Here is a 25,079-nt window from a genome sequence, read left to right as displayed (position 1 = left end):
TTTACCAAATTTTATCTTTTTAGTGTAACTCTTCATCAGTATTTTTCATTGTTTCTACTTTAATTGGTGGTCATTTATGGGTATATAGTTAATACTTTGTGACTAAGAATGAGCAATTTCACATAGCTGGTAGAGCCTGACTGAGAGAAAAGCTGATTGAGTGCTTGCTTTATCTCCATAAACTGGCATTAGTTCACAACCCTATGGCTTTTATTTTACACTTGATCTTAGCCAAAAGGCTGAGAAGCGATGGCTTTTATTTTAAAGGGAAATTTTTTGAATATTTTTATCTACTGACAAAAAAAATTGTAAAACCAAAATTAAAAGTTTTCATTTGTACATTTAATATTTAGTATCAGAGACCCAAGGATTTTAGAAGACACTAATTAGGAAGCATAATTGATTAGAAATCCTTAATAGATTTTAAGAAATAAAAATTGTATAATGCAATTAATATTTTAGGATACTCTCTCTGGAAGTGACTAAACCATTGTGAAAACAAAGTCAGTGGTGTCACTTAAAAAATAATTGCAGTAGACTAGGAAAGAGGAAACAGTGGTTTCTAAGACTCTGGTAAGCTTTAGATTTGGTATCTTGGTCCTAATTGTTCAGTCAGTTGTTGATGCTGTAGGTACTTACTAGGCATTTGTTTGCACAGCAGTGAAACTACTGGCAGGTCTTAAGGGAGAGGAGGATTAAAAATCCAATTTGTTTAAAAAAATGATTATTCTGATCCCAGAATGAACAAGAGTTGATAATGGGAGACCAGTTAAGACACAGTTGCCATTATTCAGGGAAAAAATTGTGGTGATTTGGACTAGAGCAATGGCAATGAATATTGAAAGAGTGGATTGGATTTCAGAAGATCTTAACACCAGCCATTGAGTCCTCCAGTTCAGAAGTAATGTGTGACTTAACTCATAACTCATTGGCAAGCTAGTCATGTCTGGAACCAAACACAAGGGGACAAGAAATGCAGTCCATGTGCCTCGAAGTTGGAGCTCTCTATATATTTTGTGAACAGCAATAATGCCTTTCTTAGTTTGCCCTTCTGGTAACCAAATACTCAAATTATTCTGCCTCTTGTTGACAGAATACACTCACCTTGTGGTGGGGAAATATGTTATTCTCTACTCTTATCTATTTAGTTATTCCTTTTCTCTTGAGCTGTACAGGCAAGAGAGACCCCACAAAGTTGCTGTTATTTTCATCTTCATTAACAAGTATGTCAGTGGCCCAAATCCCTCTTGCAGGAAGTTTAAAATGCCTTAGTTATTCTGGACATTGGACCCATTGTTGTGAGCATTAGTGATATGTTTCATAGATCTGAGCAGATAAGGAGAGTAGAATTGTTGGTGGAGGGAGGACATGAATTGCTTGTTGGCTGACGGCTGCCAGTTGGCTGACGGCTGCCAGTTGGGATGGCCGTGTAATTTCTCTCCTAACTCAGACTTGACCCATTCTTATGAGTGCAGGTGGGATGGTGGGTAGGGCAGGAAAAGTACCAATTCAAAGCAAAGGAGTTATTGACCCCTGATTACTGGTTAGTGTCTTGAGATGGCACAGAAATCAGAATTTGTTAAAGCTGAATCATTAGAGTGACTGTTTAGATGAGAAAGAAAATAGATATATTTCCCTTGGCCTCATTGTGGCAATCAAGTGAGTCAACAAGATTGAGTTTTTAAAAAGCAATAAGTTTTTGTTTCAAAGTTTCATGGAAACATATCAGAGCTATAAAAGTAAAATAAAAAATTATGGCAGTAATTAATACTGTTTGTACAATATTTCTGGTTTTCTGTTTTACAAGTACATTGGTAGGATTGCATTTCCTAGCCACTATTGGATTGGGTGATGCCATCTGGATAGTTTAATGAGTTTAGAACAGAAGTGATGTGTATGTTATATTAAGTGCCAGTATAACACTCTCTAGAGGCTCATATTCTCTCTTCTGAGGCAACATGCAATGATGAGGTTGATGGCTTCTCATTCAGCCTTTGTTTCTAAGTAATCACCATGAGCAGAGCTTCCCTCCAAGACTACAGTGGAGCCCACTGTACTTCTGGAGTTTTCTTTCTACAACATACTTAGCCTATTTTGATATACCTAACCAAAGTGTATGTTGGCAACCTTTTAATCTTTCTAATATGTGAGGTAAACGTTTGTTTGACAGTGTATTAATTTGCATTTCTTTATAAGGAAGCTTTAGTATTAGGTGCTGGCAGCAGTGTCATAATACTGAATCTGATGCTTTTGCTACCACCACTAAAATTAATTCTGTCCATGCTTTTTACCATTACCCACTCCAGGTTAAAACTTCCTGGGCTGGAACATTCAGTGAATACCTGTGATACAGCTGTCAAGAAGCCAAATATCTGCCCTTCTTTAGATTCTCTGGTCAGAGGCAACCTCCTATTTACCCTGAGATTTCTCCTTAAAATGAAAGTACAATTCAGGCAAGGCCACTGCTCCAGGTGAGGTCATAGGCAGGAAAATATCATCTCTGAATGTCCTAAAGCATGAGAGAACCAGAAGTGCTATCAATCTCATACAGGAAAATGGGGAACCTCATCTCAGGCATCAGCATGAATTAATAAGGTTTACACCTTAAGATTATGTCTACTAAACCAAGAATGAGGTGTTCGCTGCCCATTTCCTGGTCTTTTATATTGCTGGTAATTGGTATGGGAGGACAAGGGTTAGAGAGAAGAAATGAAAGGTGATGTGGCTGCTTTCTGGATTATATCTGAGAGGTTAGGCTTCCTGCAAAGTATGCTCCCCTCCCTAACCTCTAATTGTTTGTTTAGCACTACATTTTAACTCTAATGTTATAACAGGCTTAGATTATTATTTTATTCCTTTAAAACATATCGTAAATTTCAACTTTATGCTGCCATTCTCTCAGTAGTTAATCGGTTACGTATGGTGATGGATGTTAATACCTCTAAGGATTAGAGGTCTTAACTGATTTTACTCTCTCTCTTAGAAAAATCTTTAGTTTTATTCAAGATGTACTTTCCTAATGTCTTATCCTCTTTCAGAGAATTCCCCAGAAAATAAAAACAGCAGCATCACTTTGTCCTGGTTGTAATGCTACAGCTCATGTATCTTTATTTATTTAATATCTTGGGTTGAGAGTGGCTTGGTTTGCATATGACAGCTGTTTACTGTTGATATACTTGATATATATTTTTAAATATTTATGTCAGCTTTTTTCACAGCTACGGTTTTCAGCTCAGTGTCTTTAAAATTAGGTGCAATCAGAACATTTCAAGTGGTATATTCCCCGTTAAAACCTCAGTTAAAAATAAGGTAAAAGTTTTTTCATCACAGCAGAATTCATGTTTAGCTTCCACTAAGCAGCTCTGTCAATGTGTAGGATTTCCTTTGTGCAAGTCAATATACATCCGCTCATTTTCACCTTGTCAGAGTAGAGCTGCCAGTACTGTCACTAATCTCATATTTTTGTTAATGAAAATATAGTAGGGAGAGGTTAGACAGAATATTCTTTGTCAGGTTACTATTATTTTACCTATAAACCTTAGAGATTTTTTTAATCTTGCAAGAACATGGATTCAGAGCTTAGTTTTCAGCTAGGAATGAACATTAATGAAAATATTTTGGGATTTGATAGCTTAGAGAGCATGTGAAGACGTGAATATCTGTATGATGTATGTTGTTTGAAACATGTTTATTTAAATAATAATTTAAATTATTTAGATTAGGAATATTTATAGAACTCTTTCTTTAACAAAGTCAGGTTTAGTTTAGGTTTGTTGTGAAGAGAAGGATGTTTGTCAGGTAACTCTATCAATGAGGTGGCAGTGAACAGGTAGAAAGGGTAGTAATGAAGTTGGGTTTTAGCCTGCAGAGATCATGAACTCATTTTTCTAGCAAGGGAAATTTATGTGACACCTTGATGAAAGTGTTTATTTTAACAATAACAATACTTAAAATAGTAAGAAATTTTCTTTCTTTTATTGTCCACTTATCTAACTCATGTTTTTCCTTGTTTTTTAAAGAAGAAACTGGTATTGCTCAATAGATGTACTTTATTTGAATATATTTGTATTTATATAAAATGCCCGAAGTGTATCAGAACCATATCATTCTTTCTTACTAAATTCTTCTTTGCTTGAACCTGGACCCATTTGAGTTCCACATGTAGGCATGCTTCCCATCTAGGCTGGAGAGTAGGAGTAGGCTTGACTTAATTGAAAAGTTTCAGCATTCTTTAACACTGCACAAAGATTCTGGTGTTAGGTTAATCTTGTATATTCATTCTAATCTCTAGGCTTCTCTGTTTTTTTTCTTAAATCATGATTTAGTCTAGTGATGGAATCTCCATGCTTCACTCCTTACTTGTATCTATAAACTTGATCCACAACCAGTGTTTGTGGTCTGCCCTAAATACCAGTGGTTAAACTTACCCTGAGTGACTGTGACTAGATACAAAAATGAATGTCATACATTACTCCTTTAGCCTTCTCAGTTATTCATATGTAACACTGAGACTAGATATATGCTACTCTTTAATTATGCTCTGACATTCACTGTTTTTACTTCCCAAAGGTTTGGTCTTGCTGTATCTGGTTTATCTTGGAGACATCAAATATGATGAAGGATTTATGGGAGTATACACATTGAGTTTATGTAGGTATAATAAAAATGTGTCTAGAATAAGATTGAGATTTTAGAAAATAATTTTTACTTAAAGGATTAAAAAATTTTAAAAATGTATGGATTCTGAGTGATCCTAAAGTATCTTTCCGTTGCGGAGCACAGGCTCCGGACGCTCAGGCTCAGCGGCCATGGCTCACGGGCCCAGCCGCTCCGCGGCATGTGGGATCTTCCCGGACTGGGGCATGAGCCCATGTACCCTGCATCGGCAGGCGTACTCTCAACCACTGTGCCACCAGGGAAGCCCTCCTAAAGTATCTTTATATGTGAAGCGTGAATTATTTCTATACTAAAAACTGTTTTGTTATTATTGGTTTGTTTACTTTTTTAAGGTTAAGTTTATGTAATATCTGAATTGTGATTAGCCAGCTCAGAGTTGTGGCACAATTCTTATCAGAGAACAATAAAATTGTGATGAAATATGAGTGCCAAATCATACCATGGGGAATAAATAAAAGAGAGTAATTTCTGTAAGCAATTGAGGGATAAACCTGATTATAATTCCAGAAGAACTTGACTTATGAAAGAGTAAGAGACAAATATAAGATGTACTTGGAAGGAAGACGTATGGAGCATGAGAAACATGAAGACAGATAGTAAGAAAGGAGAAAACCAGCTGAAATAAAAAGTAAACCAAGATGATTCTAGCAGGCATAATTATATTCTAAGGGATGCTGATCTCCAGTTGAGCCCATCTATGTGAAACCGAATAATTAAATGAGATATAAATCATATGGTAATTGAGGCCATCTTTGAACATGTGTAGATAAAATAAATAAAATATACTGTACTTTCAATGAAGTTGCATTTATTTGTTATATTTCATACCATCTCCCCAGAACTTAGCACAGAAACTAGCACAAAGACAGGACAAATTTTTTAATTTCTTTTTTAAAAATTGAAGTATAGTAGATTTACAATATTATATTAGTTTCAGATATATAACATAGTGATTTGATATTTTTATAGATTATACACCATTAAAGTTATTATGAAATATTGGCTACATTCCCTGTGCTGTGCATTACATCCTTGTATCTTATTTATTTTATACCTAACATTTTGTACCTCTTAATCCTCTTCCCCTGTCTTGTCCCTCCCCCTCCCTACTGGTAACCACTAGTTTGTTCTCTGTATCTGAGTCTGTTACTGTTTTGTTATACTCAATCATTTGTTTTAATTTTTAAGATGGATTTGGAGGGTATTATGCTTAGTGAAGTAAGTCAGAGAAAGACTATATGTTTTCACTTATATGTGGAATCTAAAAAATTAAAAGGAATGAATATGACAAATATTTATGAATTATGCGTGAAATTTTTAAAATGAGGAAGAATGACTTTAAGAAAGTAGATTTTGTGGTCAAAGAAGAAAATCAATTTTCAGGAATTAATGGATTTGTCCTCTTTAGATAGTATAATTAAATGGCAGCATGTAAAAAATGTAAGTTATAATTCTTCATATAAAATCAATCTATAAGAATTCAAGGTGGGGTCTTAAAGGAAGCATTAATTTGTTGAGCAATCTTGTTAGGGTTAGTCTCATGCTGTGCCCAATTAACTTTCATTTAGCAGTGTATAATACAGACACTTAGTATCTGGCTGGAAATGAAAATAAACTTTTCACATAAGTAACATTGATGATGCTTCTCTGATGATGTCAGTTCAAATGTCTTTGTGATTGCTCTCAGTAAATTACTAAAGATATTGAGCTGCATGAGCTGCTTGTAAATTTTGGAGATTAATCCTTTGTCAGTGGGAGGGAGGGAGACGCAAGAGGGAAGAGATATGGGGATATATGTATATGTATAGTGGATTCACTTTATTATAAAGCAGAAACCAACACACCATTGTAAAGCAATTATACTCCAATAAAGATGTTTAAAAAAAATTACTAAAGATATTTTTGTCTTACTTCCCTGTTTGTTTTGCTTGTCCTAGCCTCCTGACTTTCCATCAATGAATTCTAATAGTGAATTTCTAATCTTTACCCACAATGAAAACTAATTTATTAATTATCTCATCACTTTATCAGGTTTTACTTGATTTGTGTTACTAGGAAAGGGGAATCCAGCACATTTCTGTAAATCCTTACTAGGTCATAGATAAAGAATTTGTTGGTATAAAGGGCAAGGTTCTACTTGCCACACTGAAACTTTTAGTGTCTATTCTGTTCTTCTGATTCAGAACTGGCCCTACTTTGCAGTTCCAGTTCCAGGATATTTTGTGAACTCCAGGGATGGTTAACGTAACTTGTTATAAGCAGTGATGATGTATTCAGTTGTCTATTTGAAATTGTGAGGGATGAATTCACAAGATTTCTTAATATTTGAGAGTAAAATTATAGAGTTAAAAGGTTATAACTCAGTGGGTACTTGAAGAAGATAAAATCACAAAGCTTACATCTGTTAAACAGTGCTTTTCAAACTGTTTTGTGACCCAGTAGCTTACTAAATAAAATAAATTTTAAAATAAAAGGGAATAGAAAATACAAAATTGTATCAGAGGCAAGTGTTGTTTTATGAAACTTTGCTTCATTTCTATATTTACTGGTTCCTAGTGTAAACTGTATTTTGAATGTGGGTAGTCAGTAAAGTTGAAAGTCACTGATTCATAGCAGTAATTCTCAAAATGTAGTGCACAGAAGAATTTTGTGAGATGCTTGTTTAAAAATGAATTTAAAAAGGAAGAGAGGGGAAGGGAAGGAAAGATGGTAATTGCCTGTTTCTACCCTACAAGATTCTGACCCAGTAGATCTGAGGTGAGGCCCAGGAATATGCTTTATTAACAAACATCCAGATGACTCTAATGTAGGTGGTCTTTATGTCACATTTTGAAAATTGATGCTCTTGTGAAAATAGAAGAGACTATGAGTCTGTAACTTTCTTCTGTGGAGGTAAAGGAAAATATTCTCTATTCTTATTTTTATACTTGGCCAAATATATTTGGAAAAAAATGAAATAGTATTAAATCATTGAATAATTTTATGCATTTGATATGTGGAAGTGTGATGTACACTAGTTCCTTTAGTAGCTTGAGAAATTAAGTTTAATCCAATTAGATTTCCCAGTTGGTTCAACCAAAATATGAACTTAAACTAAGTGGGTACTATATTATTGGACATGGTATACCAAGCAAGAAACTCAGTTTCTTTCTAAGCTTGTTTTAGTCACCCATAGATTAGTCACCCATAACCCCATCCCATATCTCTTTTTACAAGGCAGTTATGGTTCCTTACCCAAACTGTAGCTGGGAAAGGACACAATATTAATAACCATTTTTAGACCATGTCCAGAATATTCCTGGCACCTTGTGTTTGGTTTTTGGCTTGTAGTTATGGGAGTGTCTCTGGGAGTGTGTTGGGTTTTATGTCTCATATATTCTGTAGCAATCACTCTTCCTTGATTCTGGTGCAGCTCTCTTAGGGTGCAGTGTACTCTCTGGCTCCTGTACATCAGAGCATGCTCACTGATACATCTCAGAATCTTGGCTTATCTCTCATTTTTTTCCAAAATCTCAACCAGTAGAGTGAGGGTCTATTTATTTTTCTGCAGCTATATTAGCTTGTATAAGTAAGCAGTGTTTGATACTGCTTGTAAATAAAAAGTATATAATTCTAGTTCAGTCCATTAATGAATAAAATTTATATCTTATTCTTGATGAATTATTAACTGAAAATATTCTAAGGAACTAATCCTAAATAGTCAGTAGTTTCTTATATTTACTGACCCCTCTTACCTCTGCTTCTGAAGGGAGATAATTATAAAATAATTGTGGACACTTATCAAAACATAGATTGACACTTCAGTTTTTTTTCTCTTCTAAAATAGTGAGGTGACATAGAGAGCACCCTTAAGAATCCTCTACAATCAAGGCACAATCTAATATTTTTTATTACTGTCATGCAAAATAGAGTAGTGCTTCTCTTAAGAAGAAACATACTTTCTAAAAAAATTTATTTTATTTATTTATTTTTGGCTGCATTGGGTCTTCGTTGCTGCACGTGGGCTTTCTCTAGTTGCGGTGTGCGGGCTTCTCATTGCGGTGGCTTCTCTTGTTGCGGAGCACGGGCTCTAGAGCACAGGTTTCAGTAGCTGTGGCGCAAGGGCTTAGTTGCTCCGCAGCATGTGGGATCTTCCTGGACCAGGGCTCGAACCCATGTCGCCTGCATTGGCAGGCGAATTCTTAACCACTGTGCCACCAGGGAAGTCCCAAAACATACTTTTTTAGAACTGAATGAACATGTCATGCTTAAATAAGTAAATATATGAGTATGAATTATAATCAATGAGATGATGAAACATTTAACAGAAGATTCTTAAGATTCCAGGATTATAGTCTTTAAGAAGAGAATTATATGAGAAATTCTTTTTGCTAAGTAGATTAGGGGGTAAATTACATGAAAAAATGAAATATTTATTTTTGGACATCTAGGAACTGTATAATATAGGAAGCCAAAATACAATTTTGGCCCAAGAGATTTATAATAAAATCATTATAAATCACTCACAATTTGATTTAGTCAGGTGATATAGGAGTAGGTTAGACTTCTTTTTACTAAAAGAGTCATGTTTATTCATTCAGTACACATTGATTGCTTATTAGATAGTCACTCAACCAAATGTCAGTGTTAAGAAGATGGGAAATTTTTTTTTTTTTTTTTTTTTTGGGGTATGCGGGGCCTCCCTCCTCTCCCGTTGCGGAGCACAGGCTCCGGACGCGCAGGCTCAGCGGCCAGGGCTCACGGGCCCAGCCGCTCCGCGGCACGTGGGATCCTCCCAGACCGGGGCACGAACCCAGTTCCCCTGCATCGGCAGGCGGACGCGCAACCACTGCGCCACCAGGGAAGCCCAAGAAGATGGGAAATTTTGTTGAGATATTTTTTGTAATGTTCACAGTTTTCTTGGACATACCAAAAAAAAAAAAAAAAAGCCATTTGGAGTCCTATTAGCAGTAGGAAATGTATTCATAAATTCCACATGGATTACAATTTTTAAAAAATCACCTTTCAAGATGGTTTTATGTTTACATGTGTATGGATGAACATTCTTATGTATACGTATATTTCATTAAATCCATGTTGCAAGTCAGATTTTGCTCTAAGGTTTTACTATGCTTTTCTCCCCTAATGAAATTCTACTAATGTGTATTACAATTCTAAACAGGTAATAATGATCCTAGATTGAGTTTTAAATTATTTTTAATATTTCTACCTTAATAAAAATTTGGTCGTCTATTTTCCTCCTAAGAATACACAAAAATATGTTAAAATAAAATTTTGTGAAAACTACTAGTGACCATATTCATTGTTATAAAAATATTTAAACCTCCATATTTTAAAAGTTTTATTTGAAAATTTGACTGATACACTTTACCATGCTATATAGTACTTAATGGTTTTTAAATAAGTGTTCAAGAATTTCTTGGGATGGAATAAATTGGTCATGTTTATATCCTTAAAAAATAAGGTATATTTTAAGCCAGGCATTTGTTTTCCTTATTCTTAGATCATCTGAATAGCTTTATGCTTATGTTTCTTATAAAAATTTCCAAGATTAGTAATCCTGTTTAGACAGATACGAAAATATTGGGTTTCAGACATACTTAAGTGACATAACTGTAATTTTGCTTTCTGGATACACAACAGACAGTAATTGCTTTTCCCAGAACAATTTGAAAAAATGGAAATTTCCTGGGGGAAAATATATGCTTATCAAAAGTTAGAGCTGTCTTCTTGAGTAGCCTTCAAAGCTGAAGTAAATAAGACGTGAAGTTTAGCTCCCCAGCAGGCTTAAATTCAGAAATTGCTGACCAAATACAAATGTCCGTAGCCTTCTGTCATAAGATTTGTTCATTACTGTGGTCCAGTTGCTCAGATTAGGCATGAAATAATATAAAATTCAAAGGTAAATGCTTTAAAAAGTGCCAGCTTAAATATTTTACTGTTCAATAGAAATGTGGATGACTGTGGTTCAGTATTTATTTTTTTCACACTGTGGGAGATGAGGCAGTAAATGGAACTCTTATAAAATCAAGTAAATTTAAAATCAAGTTTTATGATATTTTATTTCTAAAATTCTAAATAAATATTAAGGTAATTATTTTGTTGGTTTTATGTTAGGAAAATATCCATATAAAATAATGTAAACTTTTATGTCTTGCTGTGTTTTTTTTATAGCTGCTTATTAGAATCCTTTAATCAGAAAACCAAGAGAGTTGTAGGATACCTTTCAAATCTCACATTTTAGAAATCCCTTCTCCCTTTCACTCTTTTTGCACTACAGGCTGCTCTATTTTCCTCTCTCTTAAACTTTCCTGTTCTCTTGTCCTTCACAAGATCAGAGAGGCCTTAGCATAGTGTTGAGGTACTTGGGCTTTAATGTGAGGCCAGCTGGCATTGAAGTCAAATGCTTGTGCCTTTTATTAGCTTTCCTTCTTGGAGTACATTTGTTTCTTTACCTCTTCAGGACCTTGCTTTCTTAACTGGTAAAGTGAAGGTAGTAAGAAGAACTAAAAAAAAAAATAAGTATGATATAAATAGCAAATAAGGTAATGCATGTGGAACATGCTTAGCTAAGAGTTTGACTCACGAATCATTCAACAAATGTTAGCTAAGATTATTATATTACAAGATAGAATTTTAAAATGAGACATAAATTCAGCTGAAATTTCAAAGCCAAGAACAATATATAGGTACCAGTACCTATCCATACTAAAGTGAAGTATGGATAGACCATCCCCTCTGCAGGTCATAGTTAAAAGTTTTTAAAAACCTCTTTCTCGCATTAGAGATGACCAGTTTCAGCTACTGTAAGTGATTAAGTCTGGGGACATTGGAAGGAATTGCATTTGGGGGTGGAGAAGGGATGCTTTAGTACAGGGGACATTAGGGACAACTGAAAGGTTAATACATGTTCGCTATAATTTTGGAGCCTAAGGATGGTAGGGGAGTCTGTGACTAGGTGGCCTGAGACAGGAGGGCAGAGGCAGATACAGGGCTGTACCAGAGGGAACTCTATATAAACTAGTGGGTAGGGGTCAAATGTGTGCATTTCTATATCCTAAATGTGGACCATTAGGAAAGGAACTGTCCTGGAACACTTTAGAAGGGTTACTGCCTCAAATGTTAAGGTTTCCTGGTGAGACGATATAATCTAGCAGCTGAGGAGGAAGTTGAAAATAATTAATTGGAAGAGACTGTTTTCTTCAGAGTTGGAGTTTCCCAGCAGGAAATTTTCCTTACAGTGATCAGGTAAGGTAAAGTCATTTTTGACCATCTTCCCGTCACAGAGATATCCAAAGCCAGATCAAGACTAAACCAATCATGAAAAGCTGTACCCCTCTCTACTTAATCACTCAGCCTGAACTTGTGAGTCAGAAATAGCAGCCAGTGAATGGTAGATTATGAAGAGACTCTAAACACATACTCCTTCCTCACTGCGTGCTTCCAGGCCTTAAGCAAAATCAAATTGATGGAGAAGTGCAAAATTGTATGAATTTTGAGTTTTGGTTATTTTCTTGAACTGATATTTAAAATGTTTGAAATACAGCATATTATGACTAAGAAGGCATGGCAAATAATCTACCTGCCTGAGATTTCATTGGAGGATGGGATAAAAATATAGGTCATGGAGATTTTTTTTGAGGGAGGATGACAGAAAATTAAAATAAAATTAAAAATACATAAAATTAATCATTTGAATGAATACATATACTAAAATATAAATGTAAATAAAATTAAAGCCTAATTCTTTCAATAAAATCATCACTTAATATAATCAAATACTCCCTTGACTATTGTGTGACCTAGTTATAGGAGATACATATCTTGCTGCCCTCCAGAAACATGAATGCTAGTTATGGAAATGAAATTTTATGGTGTAGTAGAAAAATCAGTATACCTGGTGAGAGATATGGATTTTAATCTAGTGGTAGCACTAACTACCTGAGTGATCTTTAGTAAGTCTTCTAATATTTCTGGGACCCATATTCCTCATCTGTATTATGAAATTATCTATAAATAATTTTAATTGACATATGGTAAGTTTCCAACGAGAAGCAAAAACTAGCTGTACACATTAAGAATATTTGGATGAGGGAGAGAGTTCACTGTGGCCTTGATCAGTTGGGAGAATTTTTTATGCCAATACTACCATCATTTCTCACCTGGACTCTTCAATAGCCTTCTGATAGGTCATGGTGCTAGGTCCTAGAAAAAAATTCATGAACAAGGGGACTAAGGTCCCTAAACAAAGGAAACTTAGTCTCCTCTGGGAGATAAATGATTAAATAGCTACAGTAAAGTCATGCTTCTTTGCTATGGGACATGCATTTGTCTAAGGAGACTCATTAAATGAAACTTCCCTACCATTGGGTAAAAAATATCAGAAGAGACTTCCAACAAGAGCTGTCACATAAACTGAGACCAAGGGTAGGTAGTCACCAAGATGAGAGAAAATTAGTTTGTGAGAAGCTCCAAAGAGTTTGATATTTTACAGAACATGAAATAAATTCAGTAAGGCCTGGAGCAGTGAGTTTGAGGGATGTAATGCTGAGAAGAAAGGCTTGAGGGATGAATGTCAAGATTCTGCAGGGACACAGAAGCATGTTGTTGGTGTTGAGAATTGCTGAGAATTTTTGTTGAGATAGCTAATCATTGCTAGTCCAAAAGCTTATTGAAAAAATTAAAATTATTTGATTTGGTTATAGTAGTGATTTAACATTGTCTTATTATTGTTTTACTATAAACTGATGGATGTTCTTATGAATATGTAATGTATAGTACACACTGGGAAAAAGTAAATATCAGACTAGAATAAAAGGTTCTTGCTCATTGGAGGCACTAGAACACTGACCATGGTTATTTTTACTCTTATCTCAATTCTCAAATTAATCTCTAAGAATATACATTTCTTTGTTTTATTGTTAAGGACCCATAAAGACAACAAAATTATTGAGACTAAAACCAGTTTTTGGAATAAAAACAACATGCAGTAAGCAAGTTTTTTCTACTGTGTCCTCATAGCCCATGAGCCATTATTAGTGGGGTTGAGAATTGAGTAATGTTTTTAGGTTCATTCAGTCATAATGAAAGGAAGAATTTTTGTTGCGTTTAGGTGATACTAGAGGAAATACCATCTTCAAGAGGAATATAAGAAAGGCTTAGTGAGTAAATGCATAGGTGCAAGTTGTGTTTTATTTTAAAATTGACCAATTGCTTAGCTTAGTTTCATCATTATTTATGGTGTTATGGTAGGAACATTTCATTATAATGTGTGACATTTTGGAGTTGGCCTGAAGCAACTGGAGTATTAATCTTCTAGAAAAAAACAGAAATTTCACTTCTTAGCAACATGAGTCCAATACTATATCAAAAGGGTGTTCATTGAAATTTAATCTTTTGAACAGGATGAATTAAAAATTCTCTCCTTAAGTCACTCAGTTTCACAAGTTTGGGTCTGTTTCCTAAATGTTCTCAACTACCCTATTTTTAAGGATTTTACATGGTACAGTATATTATTTAGAATTTGAAGTAAAAGTAATTTGTTCATCTCAAAAATGTACTTCCTAATGCAAAATGGTTTGCTGTCCATCAACCTATTCCCCTCTGTTCCTTATTGACTTGAGTGCCTCTCACAGTTCTTGGGTTTACTAAGTACTCAACAGAGGTTTGACAAAGGAGGAGCCCAATGACTGTGTCTTCAGTGTTTCTCACATCAGTAGCTTCCTTACCTGAGATTGGGGCTTTAGACAGTACTATTTATTTAACAGGTGCATTGTGGAATTCCTTTGAGCTAAAAATGTTTTAATATGTCATCAATTTCTCTGTAAGCAAGATGACTAGGATATCATTTCCCTTATAATAGAGGGTATGTGAGATAATTGCCACAATGGTCAGAGTAACCTATATATTGCTGATTATTATCAGTTTGGCTCCCCTGCTTAGAAAAAAGAGGGCCCTTTCCCCAGGTACTATGTGAAATCTTGATATATAGGGGCTTCCATACTTCCCTAAATTCACAATTTGCTCTTCTAAGGCACAAGGGAACATGATAAAAATTTATAACTATGTCCCAGAGGAATAATGGGCATGAAGAATTATTAATATTCTCCTTTATTTTCTGAGGTTTCAGCATGTTTAGTGTCTTATAAAAATAACTTTGCTAAAAGTTTGAATTTATATGAAAACCTAACCAAAGAGGGGCTCAATAAAAGGTATCATTCTGGCCACTTCAAGATGAAAGTGTCAAATCAGTAGGGTCCCTACATTTAACTTCAAAGATGTTGTAGCCACCTTTGTAGCTCTTTTTAAATGCTTTTTAATACCATCTGATGTTCCTTTCTGTAGCCATTCTCCAACTTCAGTGGCCATAATACATTGTTTTCTTTGTTAAGAGCACCAACTGATTTATTCTGGGTAGATGGTTCTTCCTGTTCATAGGTAAATTTTTTCCTTATATTTGAGTGTATTCTTTCAGATTACATATATATATATATTTTCTAATCTGAAAAAATATGCCTAAAACTACTTCAAATATACTTTATCTTCCATATATAAAATCTCCCCTACCAAGTTTCCATTGAAATTTCTTTTGCCTAAGTCGTGATTTCATTTCAGTAGTTTTTTTTTCTTTCCCATATAATCAGGATTTTAGGATTATTACTGTGGCTTTGCAAATGTTGTGATTCTGCTCAAGTAATTTGTTTTCACACAGTCTGCTAGAGAAGCACAAAGTTCTTTTATTATTTATTGCTTTTGGAACACTGGATTTTATAATTACAGACCTTACCTACTCCCTCCCCAATATAATCTTCTCAGTACTTTGCAGATACTGAAAATAAATTTTTTGTGTGTTCTGAGTTATCCATTTTTATTGACATTTTGAGCCTTTACTAACTGCAGTTATATGTATTTAGTTATCCTAAATTCCTCACTCATTCACTTTCATTTTCATTTTGCTGTTTTATTCAATTATTCTTTTTAAAAAAGCAATCTTGAGGAAGAGTGTGAGGATCAAAATATACAGTTCTGGCCTTCAAGGAATTTAGAGTCTATGGAAGAACAGTTACACAAAGAAATACATACTGTGTGGTAAAATAAAGTAAGATAATTACTGTTAGTGAAGTATGTGCAAATTTCAATATGGGGTAAGAATAAGAGCATCTCCATCTTATGGGGGTAAATTATGGAAGAAATCACATTTAGGTTAAGCCATAAGTGATGACTAGGAGTCGTCTTTTGGGACCAAACAAGCAAGAGTATTCCAAGCAGAAAGGAATAGCATAAAATGTGGAGAGGTGAGAGGGCAAGGTAAGTTTAAGGATTATCAGTATATCAGAGTAATGTAGGGTGAAGATGGGGTGTTGCAGAGGGACAGGAAGAAGTAGGACAGGAGGATGGAACCAAGCCAGGAAGTGTCTTGCATGCAATAGAAAGGAATTCAGAGTATACTTTGTAAGGCAACAGTTGCCATTCAGTGTTGTTTTGAAAAATTTCCCTCAAATGTTAGTATATTCATGTTAGTATATTTTCAGTGGGAAAGAAAAATGAGTGCCAAAAAAAATAAGGAAAATACTGGGTTAAAACTAGTTAAGCAATATTTTATTTTATGTTTTCTCTGATCATTGTTACATAATTCACTTCATGAATCTAAAAGCAATATAGAGAATAATTCATGTATAATTATTGTATAATTATACATGTCTTTATAATTATATTATATGATTATACATGTCTGTATAATCATGTCTTCCTTTCTAGAGGCTTTCCATGAGCTTGAAATCCAAATTAAATTCATAGCCCTTAGTATAATACATAGTTACATATTTAGTTTATAGTTTCTGTTTATTTTCTCTTTTTTACATTAGATCATAATCACCCTGAAGGCAGGTGTTATGTTTATTTTGATTTACCTTTATACTCAGAACCTGGTTGTATGGTCAGTATGAAGAAATAAGTGCACATTTGAAGCAAATTTTTTTTATTTTTTGAAATATCATGGAAGGGTTTTTCTCCCTTTTATTCATTTATTTACTCACTGTATTGAATACTTACTGTATAGCAGGCATTATGTTTATGTCTGAGGGGGAAGGTAGCAATTAGATACAGGGGAAATACTGGGATTAATAGGCACAATCAGGGAATTCCCTGGTGGTCCAGTGATTAGGACTCCGTGCTTCCATTGTAGGGGTACTGGGTTCAATCCCTGGACAGGGAACTAATATCCCACAAGCTCATGGATTTGCTGTGACTTAGAGGAAAGGCCAGGCTTAGGAAGCAGACGGGCCTGGCTCAAATCTGGCTCAGGACTCACTGATTATGCCATCTTGGACAAGCATCTGAACGCTCAGGTGCAGTTCCCCACATGGCACATTGTGATGGCTACTGCTGTGACGACGGTGATGGTGATGATATTTTGAACGATGCTGGTCTTTCTCAGTAAGAGATGAAGAAGATGAATTTGAATATGACGATCCCAGGCTCTTCCTTTGTTCTTTTGTCTTCTGGAAAACTCTCTTGTACGATAAAGTACAGAGCCAGCATAATAACTTCCCATCAACCTTTCTTCTTCCTTCCTCCTTCCGATCAAAAGCACATTGTTGTTTGCACTGTTCACAAGTCTGAGGTGGTCCATATTTTTTTTCTGAATTTGTGCAACGCTGACACTTGGTACCAATAAATGCTGCAATTATGTTACAGCATTGACATGGCTTAGGGGTGCCAAATTGCATCACATTTTGAGCACACTTCTTACAAATCGTGTTAGTTTTGCTCTCGTTGAAATTCTGATCTGCAGTAAGTACATTTTACAATGGGATGCGCAATCCGACATTCCTTTCAAAGCTGGGGCCCTGGGAGAGCTCCTCGAAGGGATAGCTCTGGGTGCACTTGGTGCAGGCGTACAGAGCCGAGTCCGCCATCCGGCTCCTCAGTCTCCTCCTCCACCGCCGCCCGCTCCGAGGCGGGGCCCTACGGGGAACTCGGGCGGCGCCGCCGCCGCCGCCGCCGCCGCCAGGGTCGAGTGCTCCTCCTCCTCCTCCTCCCCCTCCCCCGCGCCCACCAGCTGAAGCAAATATTTTGAGAGAATTTTATAGACGATAAGGAGAACCACTGAGGAATTTTGAACAGAGAATGGAGAAATCGGATTTGAATTTTAGGCAGATCACTGATGCTGCATTGTGGAAGTTAAATGAAGGGAACAAGACCAAGGGACCCTGTCCAGTTGAGAGAGAAAACTTGGTAGGGAATAGAAAACGGATAGATTTGAAGATGATCCAAACAGTTAAGTATCAGTTTTCTCTTGCTGTTGTAACAGATTATCACAGATTTAGCGGCTTGAACAACACATTTATCCTTACAGTTTTGTAGGTTATAAATCTGACATGGGTCTCCCTAGGCTAAAATCAAGGTGTCAGTGGGACCCTGTTCCTTTGTGGAGGCTCTAGGGGAGAATCCATTTCCTTGCCCTTTTCAGCTTCTGGAGTCTGTTCACATTCCTTGGCTCATGGCTCCTTCCCACATCTTCAAGCCAGCAATGTTGCATCTCTCTGTTCCTTTCTTTGAAAAGGAAGTCACATCTTTCTTTGACTCTCTTCCGCTTTTAAATACCCTTGTCACTACAGTGGGCCCCCCAGGTAATCTAGGAGGGGAAGAGTGTTGCCCCCCTATTTTAAGATCAGATGATTAGCAACCTTAATTTCCCTTTGCCATGTAACATAGCATATCCACAGGTTCCTAGGATTAGGGCATGAACAACTTTGGGGGACCATTCTTCTGCCTGTAATATCCCATGTGCAAACTGATAGTTGGGGAGTGAAGGATGAGTCAGGGATCAGATAGATACAGGTTCCTAATTTGTGCACTTGTGCAGATCTAGGATAACAGTAACTGAAATAGGGAAATCAGGAGGTGGTACCCGTTCATGGGAGAGCTCAGATGCAGACATGTTAACGTGTGAGGAGTGTGAGAGGAGGTAATTGAGAAGATATGAATACCAGTTGACCTGTGAGCTGGACCCAGACAACAGGAGACTCCTCACCACCTCCCCTGTCCTTGGAATGTACAGTTCTGCCCACATTCCCGCAGTGGGACCTGTTCCAAAGACGCAGTCTTGAGAGAGTAAGGTGTTGTTGAGACCATCTGGACAGTATACATGACTGAACCCAGTTGAGGCCTCTATATAAACTTTTAAGATTCAGTCCAGTGGGTGTGGAGATTTTTCATCTTGTGGCTGCCCAAGACAAGCCTCATATAAGCCCCCTTGTTTATTAAAGCCTACCACCTCCCGATCTGGAGTGGTCTGCCACTTTCTTTGCTCTCGCCTAGCCTGCTGTGTACAGGGACCAGTTTGCAAACTAGCAAGGGGCCTCTGAATTGTGTCTAAAGTATAAGAGAGAGAGTTATGCTGGAGATACTATTTTGGAGATTGAAAGCATTGAAATGATAGTTGAAACTCCCAAATGGATAAGTTTTCTCTGCAAAGTGTAAAGACAGAGAAAACAAGAAAGAATAGATTCCTAAATAGTGTGCAATTGTGCGTTACTTAAAAGATGGCAGTTTTTGATTATATGATGAAATTAAGTCATTGAGGAAGGAAAAACTATTAAGAGAAGTTGCTCAGAAACTATCTGCATTGAAAAACCAGTGGCTTTTAATTTTTTAAACTCTTTTCATTCTTTGTCAATAAAAATAAGGACGGCAGTGTGTTTACCTTTGTAAAGAGCAACCTAAGACAGAAAGTCTGGCTAGCTGATTGTGGACACCATGCCTAAATGTTTAGATTCTTCCCTACATCATCAGAAAATATTATTCTCTGTCCTTATTTGAAACTGTATAAAATCAACTCAGTAACTGGGATTTATTTTGCTCACACATAAGAATCTTTCTCGGAAAAATACATATACTTTGTAATTAAAGAGAGTCTGTAGACAGAACCAATTCTCTTTCCAAACCATAAAAATAAGACCTTCCAAAATTTAGCCAATATCAGATGGGCTATAACTATGGAAACTATAATATGCCTTATAAATAGTATTTGAAATGCCAAAGTTGTAGTTGGCAGTACAGTACATATGTATGAAAACCTAAGTAGAAAACTTTTCATTGCTTCTTCAGCACCATTCAATGTGAAGAGCTTTGTAATGGGTAGATAAAATTCTTTATTTCATAAATAGAAATAAACCTAGGGTATTAAAAAAAGTAAAACAGGGTTACTCTTTTCTCTTAATTTAGTACTTTTCAAGAAATCTGATCTTTAATTTGGTCTCTTGATATGTTTCCCTTCAGGGAAGGAGATTCCCTGGGGAGACAGATCATCAGTGAATAAATCATCCATCTCATTTATAAATTTAGTCTCCTGTATGCCTGATTAGCAAGATTTAGTCTTCTAAAATATGACCACTCCTCAGAAGAATAAAAATTGAGCTTCTCAGCCATGAAAGCTGAGGATGGAATTTGGATCTTGACGACTTCACCAAAGGAGTTTCTCAACATTTTACATTTCTTACCATAATTCGTGTCTTGGGTAATCAATAAATTGAAACTGATCAAGGTCTTATGAAAGCCTGCATCTGCTTTCTTATTCTTAATTATACTTGGGAAACCCATGTTGGATAAAATATTCTCCATTTGCCTAAATGTTAAAATTCCATTATCATTTTTGTTGCATTTACTTTATTGCACAGGATCCTGTTCATAAACACTATGACAGTAGAACTTAACGATTTGCCTTCCATACAGGATAATGATGATAATGCCTGTTTCTTAAAAAATGCTTTTTCTTTTATTTTTTCTGCCAACAATAAGGCTTCCATCTGTCATTCTTTTCTATATACTGAAGCCATGCTGCTCTTGGCATGGGTCACATTTGTAAATGTTTCATTTATGAACCAGTCCTCCTCCTGACTCCTCTGCAGTACAGAAATATGCCACAAAAGATCAACTGTCTTGCAGTTCATGAGCTTCTAAATCTGGCATTGCATTTACTCTGTCATTTCCTCAATAGTTTCCAGTAGGAAGTTGTCCTACATAATTCTCATGACTTTATTTATCAAATAATTATGCTAAAAAGCTGTTTAATGTGTAAAAGATACGACAACTGATTGTCTTAATATTTTATTTGTCTTCACATTTTTACTGCCCATTTCTCTCATCATAGACTATTCTGTTCCATAGGCAATATTACTTAACAAAATCCTCAGTACAATTGAATTTAGTGATTCAGAAGACAACACACATTCTTTAGGCAGTCAAGGGTGTTGAAATTATGGTAAAAGAGTTAAAAAATTAGGTTTTTATTTAAATTATTCCTTTGTAGCATATCTCCAGAATGTATACTATTGTATGAACAGATTATCAAGTTTCATGACCTGACAACGGTGTTTTATAAGCAGCTGACTGTGAAATGTTGGTGTTCATAAACAGTTTAGTTAGCTGACTTAGACAAGAGTCTTAAACATTGGCAATTAACTGTACCATTTTTAGAGGCTAAAGAAGCTAGGGTATGGATAGTATTTCTGGGATCAGCTGGAGACGGGGTGGATGGGGAAGTCTAAGAAAAAAATAACGATTTTTTTTTCTTAGATCTCTCTAGAAGACTCTTTGAGTAGATCAATTAATAAGAGAAATTCAAAGGGCGAAGGAGAGACAACCATAATCCATAAAACAATAAGCAAACTTTTGTTTTACTTTTTTTTTTTTTTTAACATACTATCCTGGTAGAGCGGCTAACAAGGTTACAGTGTGTTGAGAGCCAGATACTAAAGCTTAGAGCATTATCAATACTTGGTTTAAGGCAAACCAACTCCCAATAATTGGTAGAACAAGAACTTTGACTTGGCTAAGTTTACACAAGCACACAATAGTAGAGCCACATATAGAACCCAGGAAGTAGATAGAAGGTATAATCTAAACAGAGGGTAATGTTTGGAGCTGATAGAAGTTGGAGTTTTAGGAATCTCTTTCAATATGTTTCTATGAGGAATTGCTTACATAGTGTGATTTTAGGTATGCCGTGAAAAAACCTTAAGTCACTCTCACCTGAAGGGTGCTGTAATCAATTCAAATTTAACTTGAATAAATAAATAAACAGTGCAGGAAGGGATAAGGGGAAATGAGTATTCATAAGCACATTTGTGTGCTATTTTATTTAAGATATTTTCTTACTATGACAAATGCTTTCAGTGGGGCAGCAGATAGAGGGGGATGATTTGAACACTGTACATTGTCAGAGATGGAGATAGATGCACAGGATTTGGACTGAGAGAGAGTAACCTGAGGGCGCTCTGATGAAAGCGTAGGGGCTGGGTAGAGCAAAGAGGACTCCAAAAGGTACAGAAAATGTTTGTGTTCTCACAGTGCATTCTGTGCTCAATACAACAGCCTACTCACTTTGTCCCTTAACCACATTTGAGAGAGATCATATGTGATAACCTTTGACCTTCTCCATTACAAACTAAAGCACAATAACCATTTAAATTTCCTGCAGTGCTTGCCTTCCCACTAATCCTGCACTGCATTTTCAATATTTGGTTAGAAAGTTTTTACTTAAGGTATGAGTTTTTGGCCCACACTTCCTTCCATTCACTTAGTTCGTTTGTTCATTCATTGCCCTTTTTCATTTTATTCAACAAGTATACACACATACATACGCAGACCCTTCCTTTGAGAAGGTCATATTATATTGGCAGAACTAAGTTGTAAATAAATATTGATAATTGTATCTCTATTTGGCTTTAATTTCATTGGACAAAAATGAGAATATTGTCCTTTCAAAGTTTTTTAATATATATATTTTTCAAAATTTTGAAAATACAATTACTATTTTTACCTGAAAATTTTTAAATTTCTGATGATTAAAACTTAGATTAGAAAAATGTTTACTTCTGATAACGTTTAACTTTTTTTATCTCCCACTCTAATTAAAACACTCTGTCTCTCCTGACAAATTTAGCAGATATTTCTTTTATTTGGTATTATTTTGGAGGAGAGTACCCTTCAGGTAGAGAATTATTTCCCTTCATGTTGTCTACTGAGGTGCATTTCTACAGTCTATTCATTCCTTAGCACTTCTTTAGAAACTGAGGTAAGTGGTCCAATTACTAACAGTTTTGATGGTGCTGTTGATGTAATATTGGGTGTCTGCCCTTTTAGAATAGCAATTTAATTCTACACATTCTACTAAACAGCTTCAGCCTTTCCTCTTCTGCACCTTCAGAATAAGGGCATTTTAATCTGTTTTGCTATTTACATATTTGAATAAACTAGGGCATGTGGGTTGACACAAAAATTCTAACAGTGGGAGTGAAAAGATAACACCAGAGACTCCTTGAGGGTAGACATTGTATCTTATAAACTTTCTATACCCTGCAGTAGTTAATATAGAGTCTAAATATAACAGATAATTAATGCTTGTTGAAATAATATGGAAATGTCTTCATATAAAATCAAGTAACATTTTTGTGACTCCAGTGTCCTAATGAAGGAAGTAAAAAACTATTTCTATTATGTCTATGTAAGTGTAATGGCGGGAAAAAGCAATCTAGGAAAAAATTTTTTTCTTCCATTTTCAAGGAAAACTTTTTCACTGATAATTTTTTCTTAGATTCTAGTAAAACTCATTTTTTCCTTCTCAATGCAAAGCCACTACTGTTTGTTTTTAAGGTAGGGGTTTCAATAGGTTTTTTAGACTTTTCTTCCATTATATAGAAATAGTTTTGCGTTGAAATGGCCTTTACATTGTAGTTAAGACTTTCAAATAAGTAGTCATAATCTTTTTTACCAGAGGTATAAAAACAAAGATTTAAGCACATTTCAGACCTTGAGTTTCATTTAAAAAAAAAAAAAAAAAAAAGGAAAGTGTTCAAAATCCATAGAAGATAAGTGAGAAATGTGAGAAAGGAATGAACTAGAAACACAAGAAGCCTCTCTTATGCTGTGTAAGTGATGGGATGGAGGTGCAGTGGTTTGGACTAAGTGAGGTTTATGTAATAAATGTTGTGAGTTTCTGTGAGAGATGGAAAAATATCACAACATTTGTTAAATATATTGTACGACTAGCAAATCTAAGACTAAAACCAAGTAGTCTTTTCTACCTATTAAAACTGTGTAATTGAAGCAAATGGAAATAATACTTGTCCTAAACGAAGCTACTTAGTTTCTTTATAGATCAAAGTGCTGAAGATGTCAAAATGAAAGCATTATATATTTCTATTAATTTGGAACATGCCAAATTTCCTTTACTTTTTTTTTTGCCATAGAGATAACTGAAAAATTTGATGAGGAAAGCATGACTTTGAGGTAACTCATTGATAAGTCTTAATGACCTTGTTCAGGAGCCCATAGTGAACCTATCATTTAGTGACCTTGTGATGGGTTAGATCCACATCTGGGTTCTCCTTGGGTCTCTCTGGTAAGCCCTCCTGTCTAACAGCAGGCTTCAGAAATGATTTATGAGACTGAAGCAGATAAGGCTGTGTCCAGCAGGATAGCCATGTAAAGTTTCTTTTGAATAAACTAGGAAGGTGTAGAAGTGAGGATGAACATTACTAGTTATATTTTTAATCAACTATTAACCATTCATTGTTTGGATAAGGTTTTCAGTGGCAGTTCTTACTCAGTGGTATAACTTGCATCTAAACAGAAAACTAGCTTGAATTTTTTGCCCCTTTTCTCCATTTAAGGTGATAATTAAGGAAAGTAATTTCTGGTAATTGTAGCTTATTTTTCCATCAGAACTAAAAAACAGTGATTTGTTTTCAAGAACGGACAGAGTCAGAAGTTTGAACACGCTTTCTGAAAACGGTATCATTTTCTAGTAGAGTAGAAAGCTGAAGGTTGTGAGTTCACATGGTCTAGACTGATTTTATTCTCTGATCTTGAGAAAGCTATTTAACATCTCTATGGTCATACTACCTTATCTTTCAAGTAGGATTTCCAAACTCTCATAGGGAATGACAAAAATAATCATGAACAACACCTATATTAAAACAAACAAGTAACAATAGAAGTAAGAAAGCTATGACAAAACAAAATGCTTATAAGTATACTTAATGAACAAGTATTTATCTCAGTTTCTAGATAAAAATACTTCGTTATTTTTAAGAAGGAGTGAGTCTCCTTGGAAAATGTTGCCTTAAAAATAATGTCAATATACAGAGGAACATACCAGGGGTAAAAATAAAAATCCTATGTTTTCTTAAAGCAATCTGTGTATGATTTATTTTTAGGAATTAAATATTGATTCTGGCTCTATATGAGGGTAGAGAACCGTAGTATCTGGAAGTTAAAACTGACTTTTTTTTTTTTTTTTTTTTTTTTTGCGATACGCGGGCCTCTCACTGTTGTGGCCTCTCCCGTTGCAGAGCACAGGCTCCGGACGCGCAGGCTCAGCAGCCATGGCTCACGGG

General features: G+C 35.5%; 1 protein-coding gene and 1 pseudogene across 2 annotated transcripts in view; one reads left to right on the top strand and one right to left on the bottom strand.

Moving 5' to 3' along the window:
• Window positions 1-25,079, top strand: part of EPHA6 (EPH receptor A6) — an 874,792-nt gene that overhangs the window by 29,926 nt on the left and 819,787 nt on the right. The window lies entirely within an intron of this gene.
• On the bottom strand, window positions 16,918-17,625 carry LOC102979772 (protein FAM76B-like; annotated as a pseudogene).

This window comes from Physeter macrocephalus, chromosome 1, assembly GCF_002837175.3.
Source record: "Physeter macrocephalus isolate SW-GA chromosome 1, ASM283717v5, whole genome shotgun sequence".
Taxonomy (NCBI): Eukaryota; Metazoa; Chordata; class Mammalia; order Artiodactyla; family Physeteridae; genus Physeter; species Physeter macrocephalus.
Note: the sequence above shows the minus strand (reverse complement) of the source record. Positions and strands in the feature narration are given on the sequence as shown.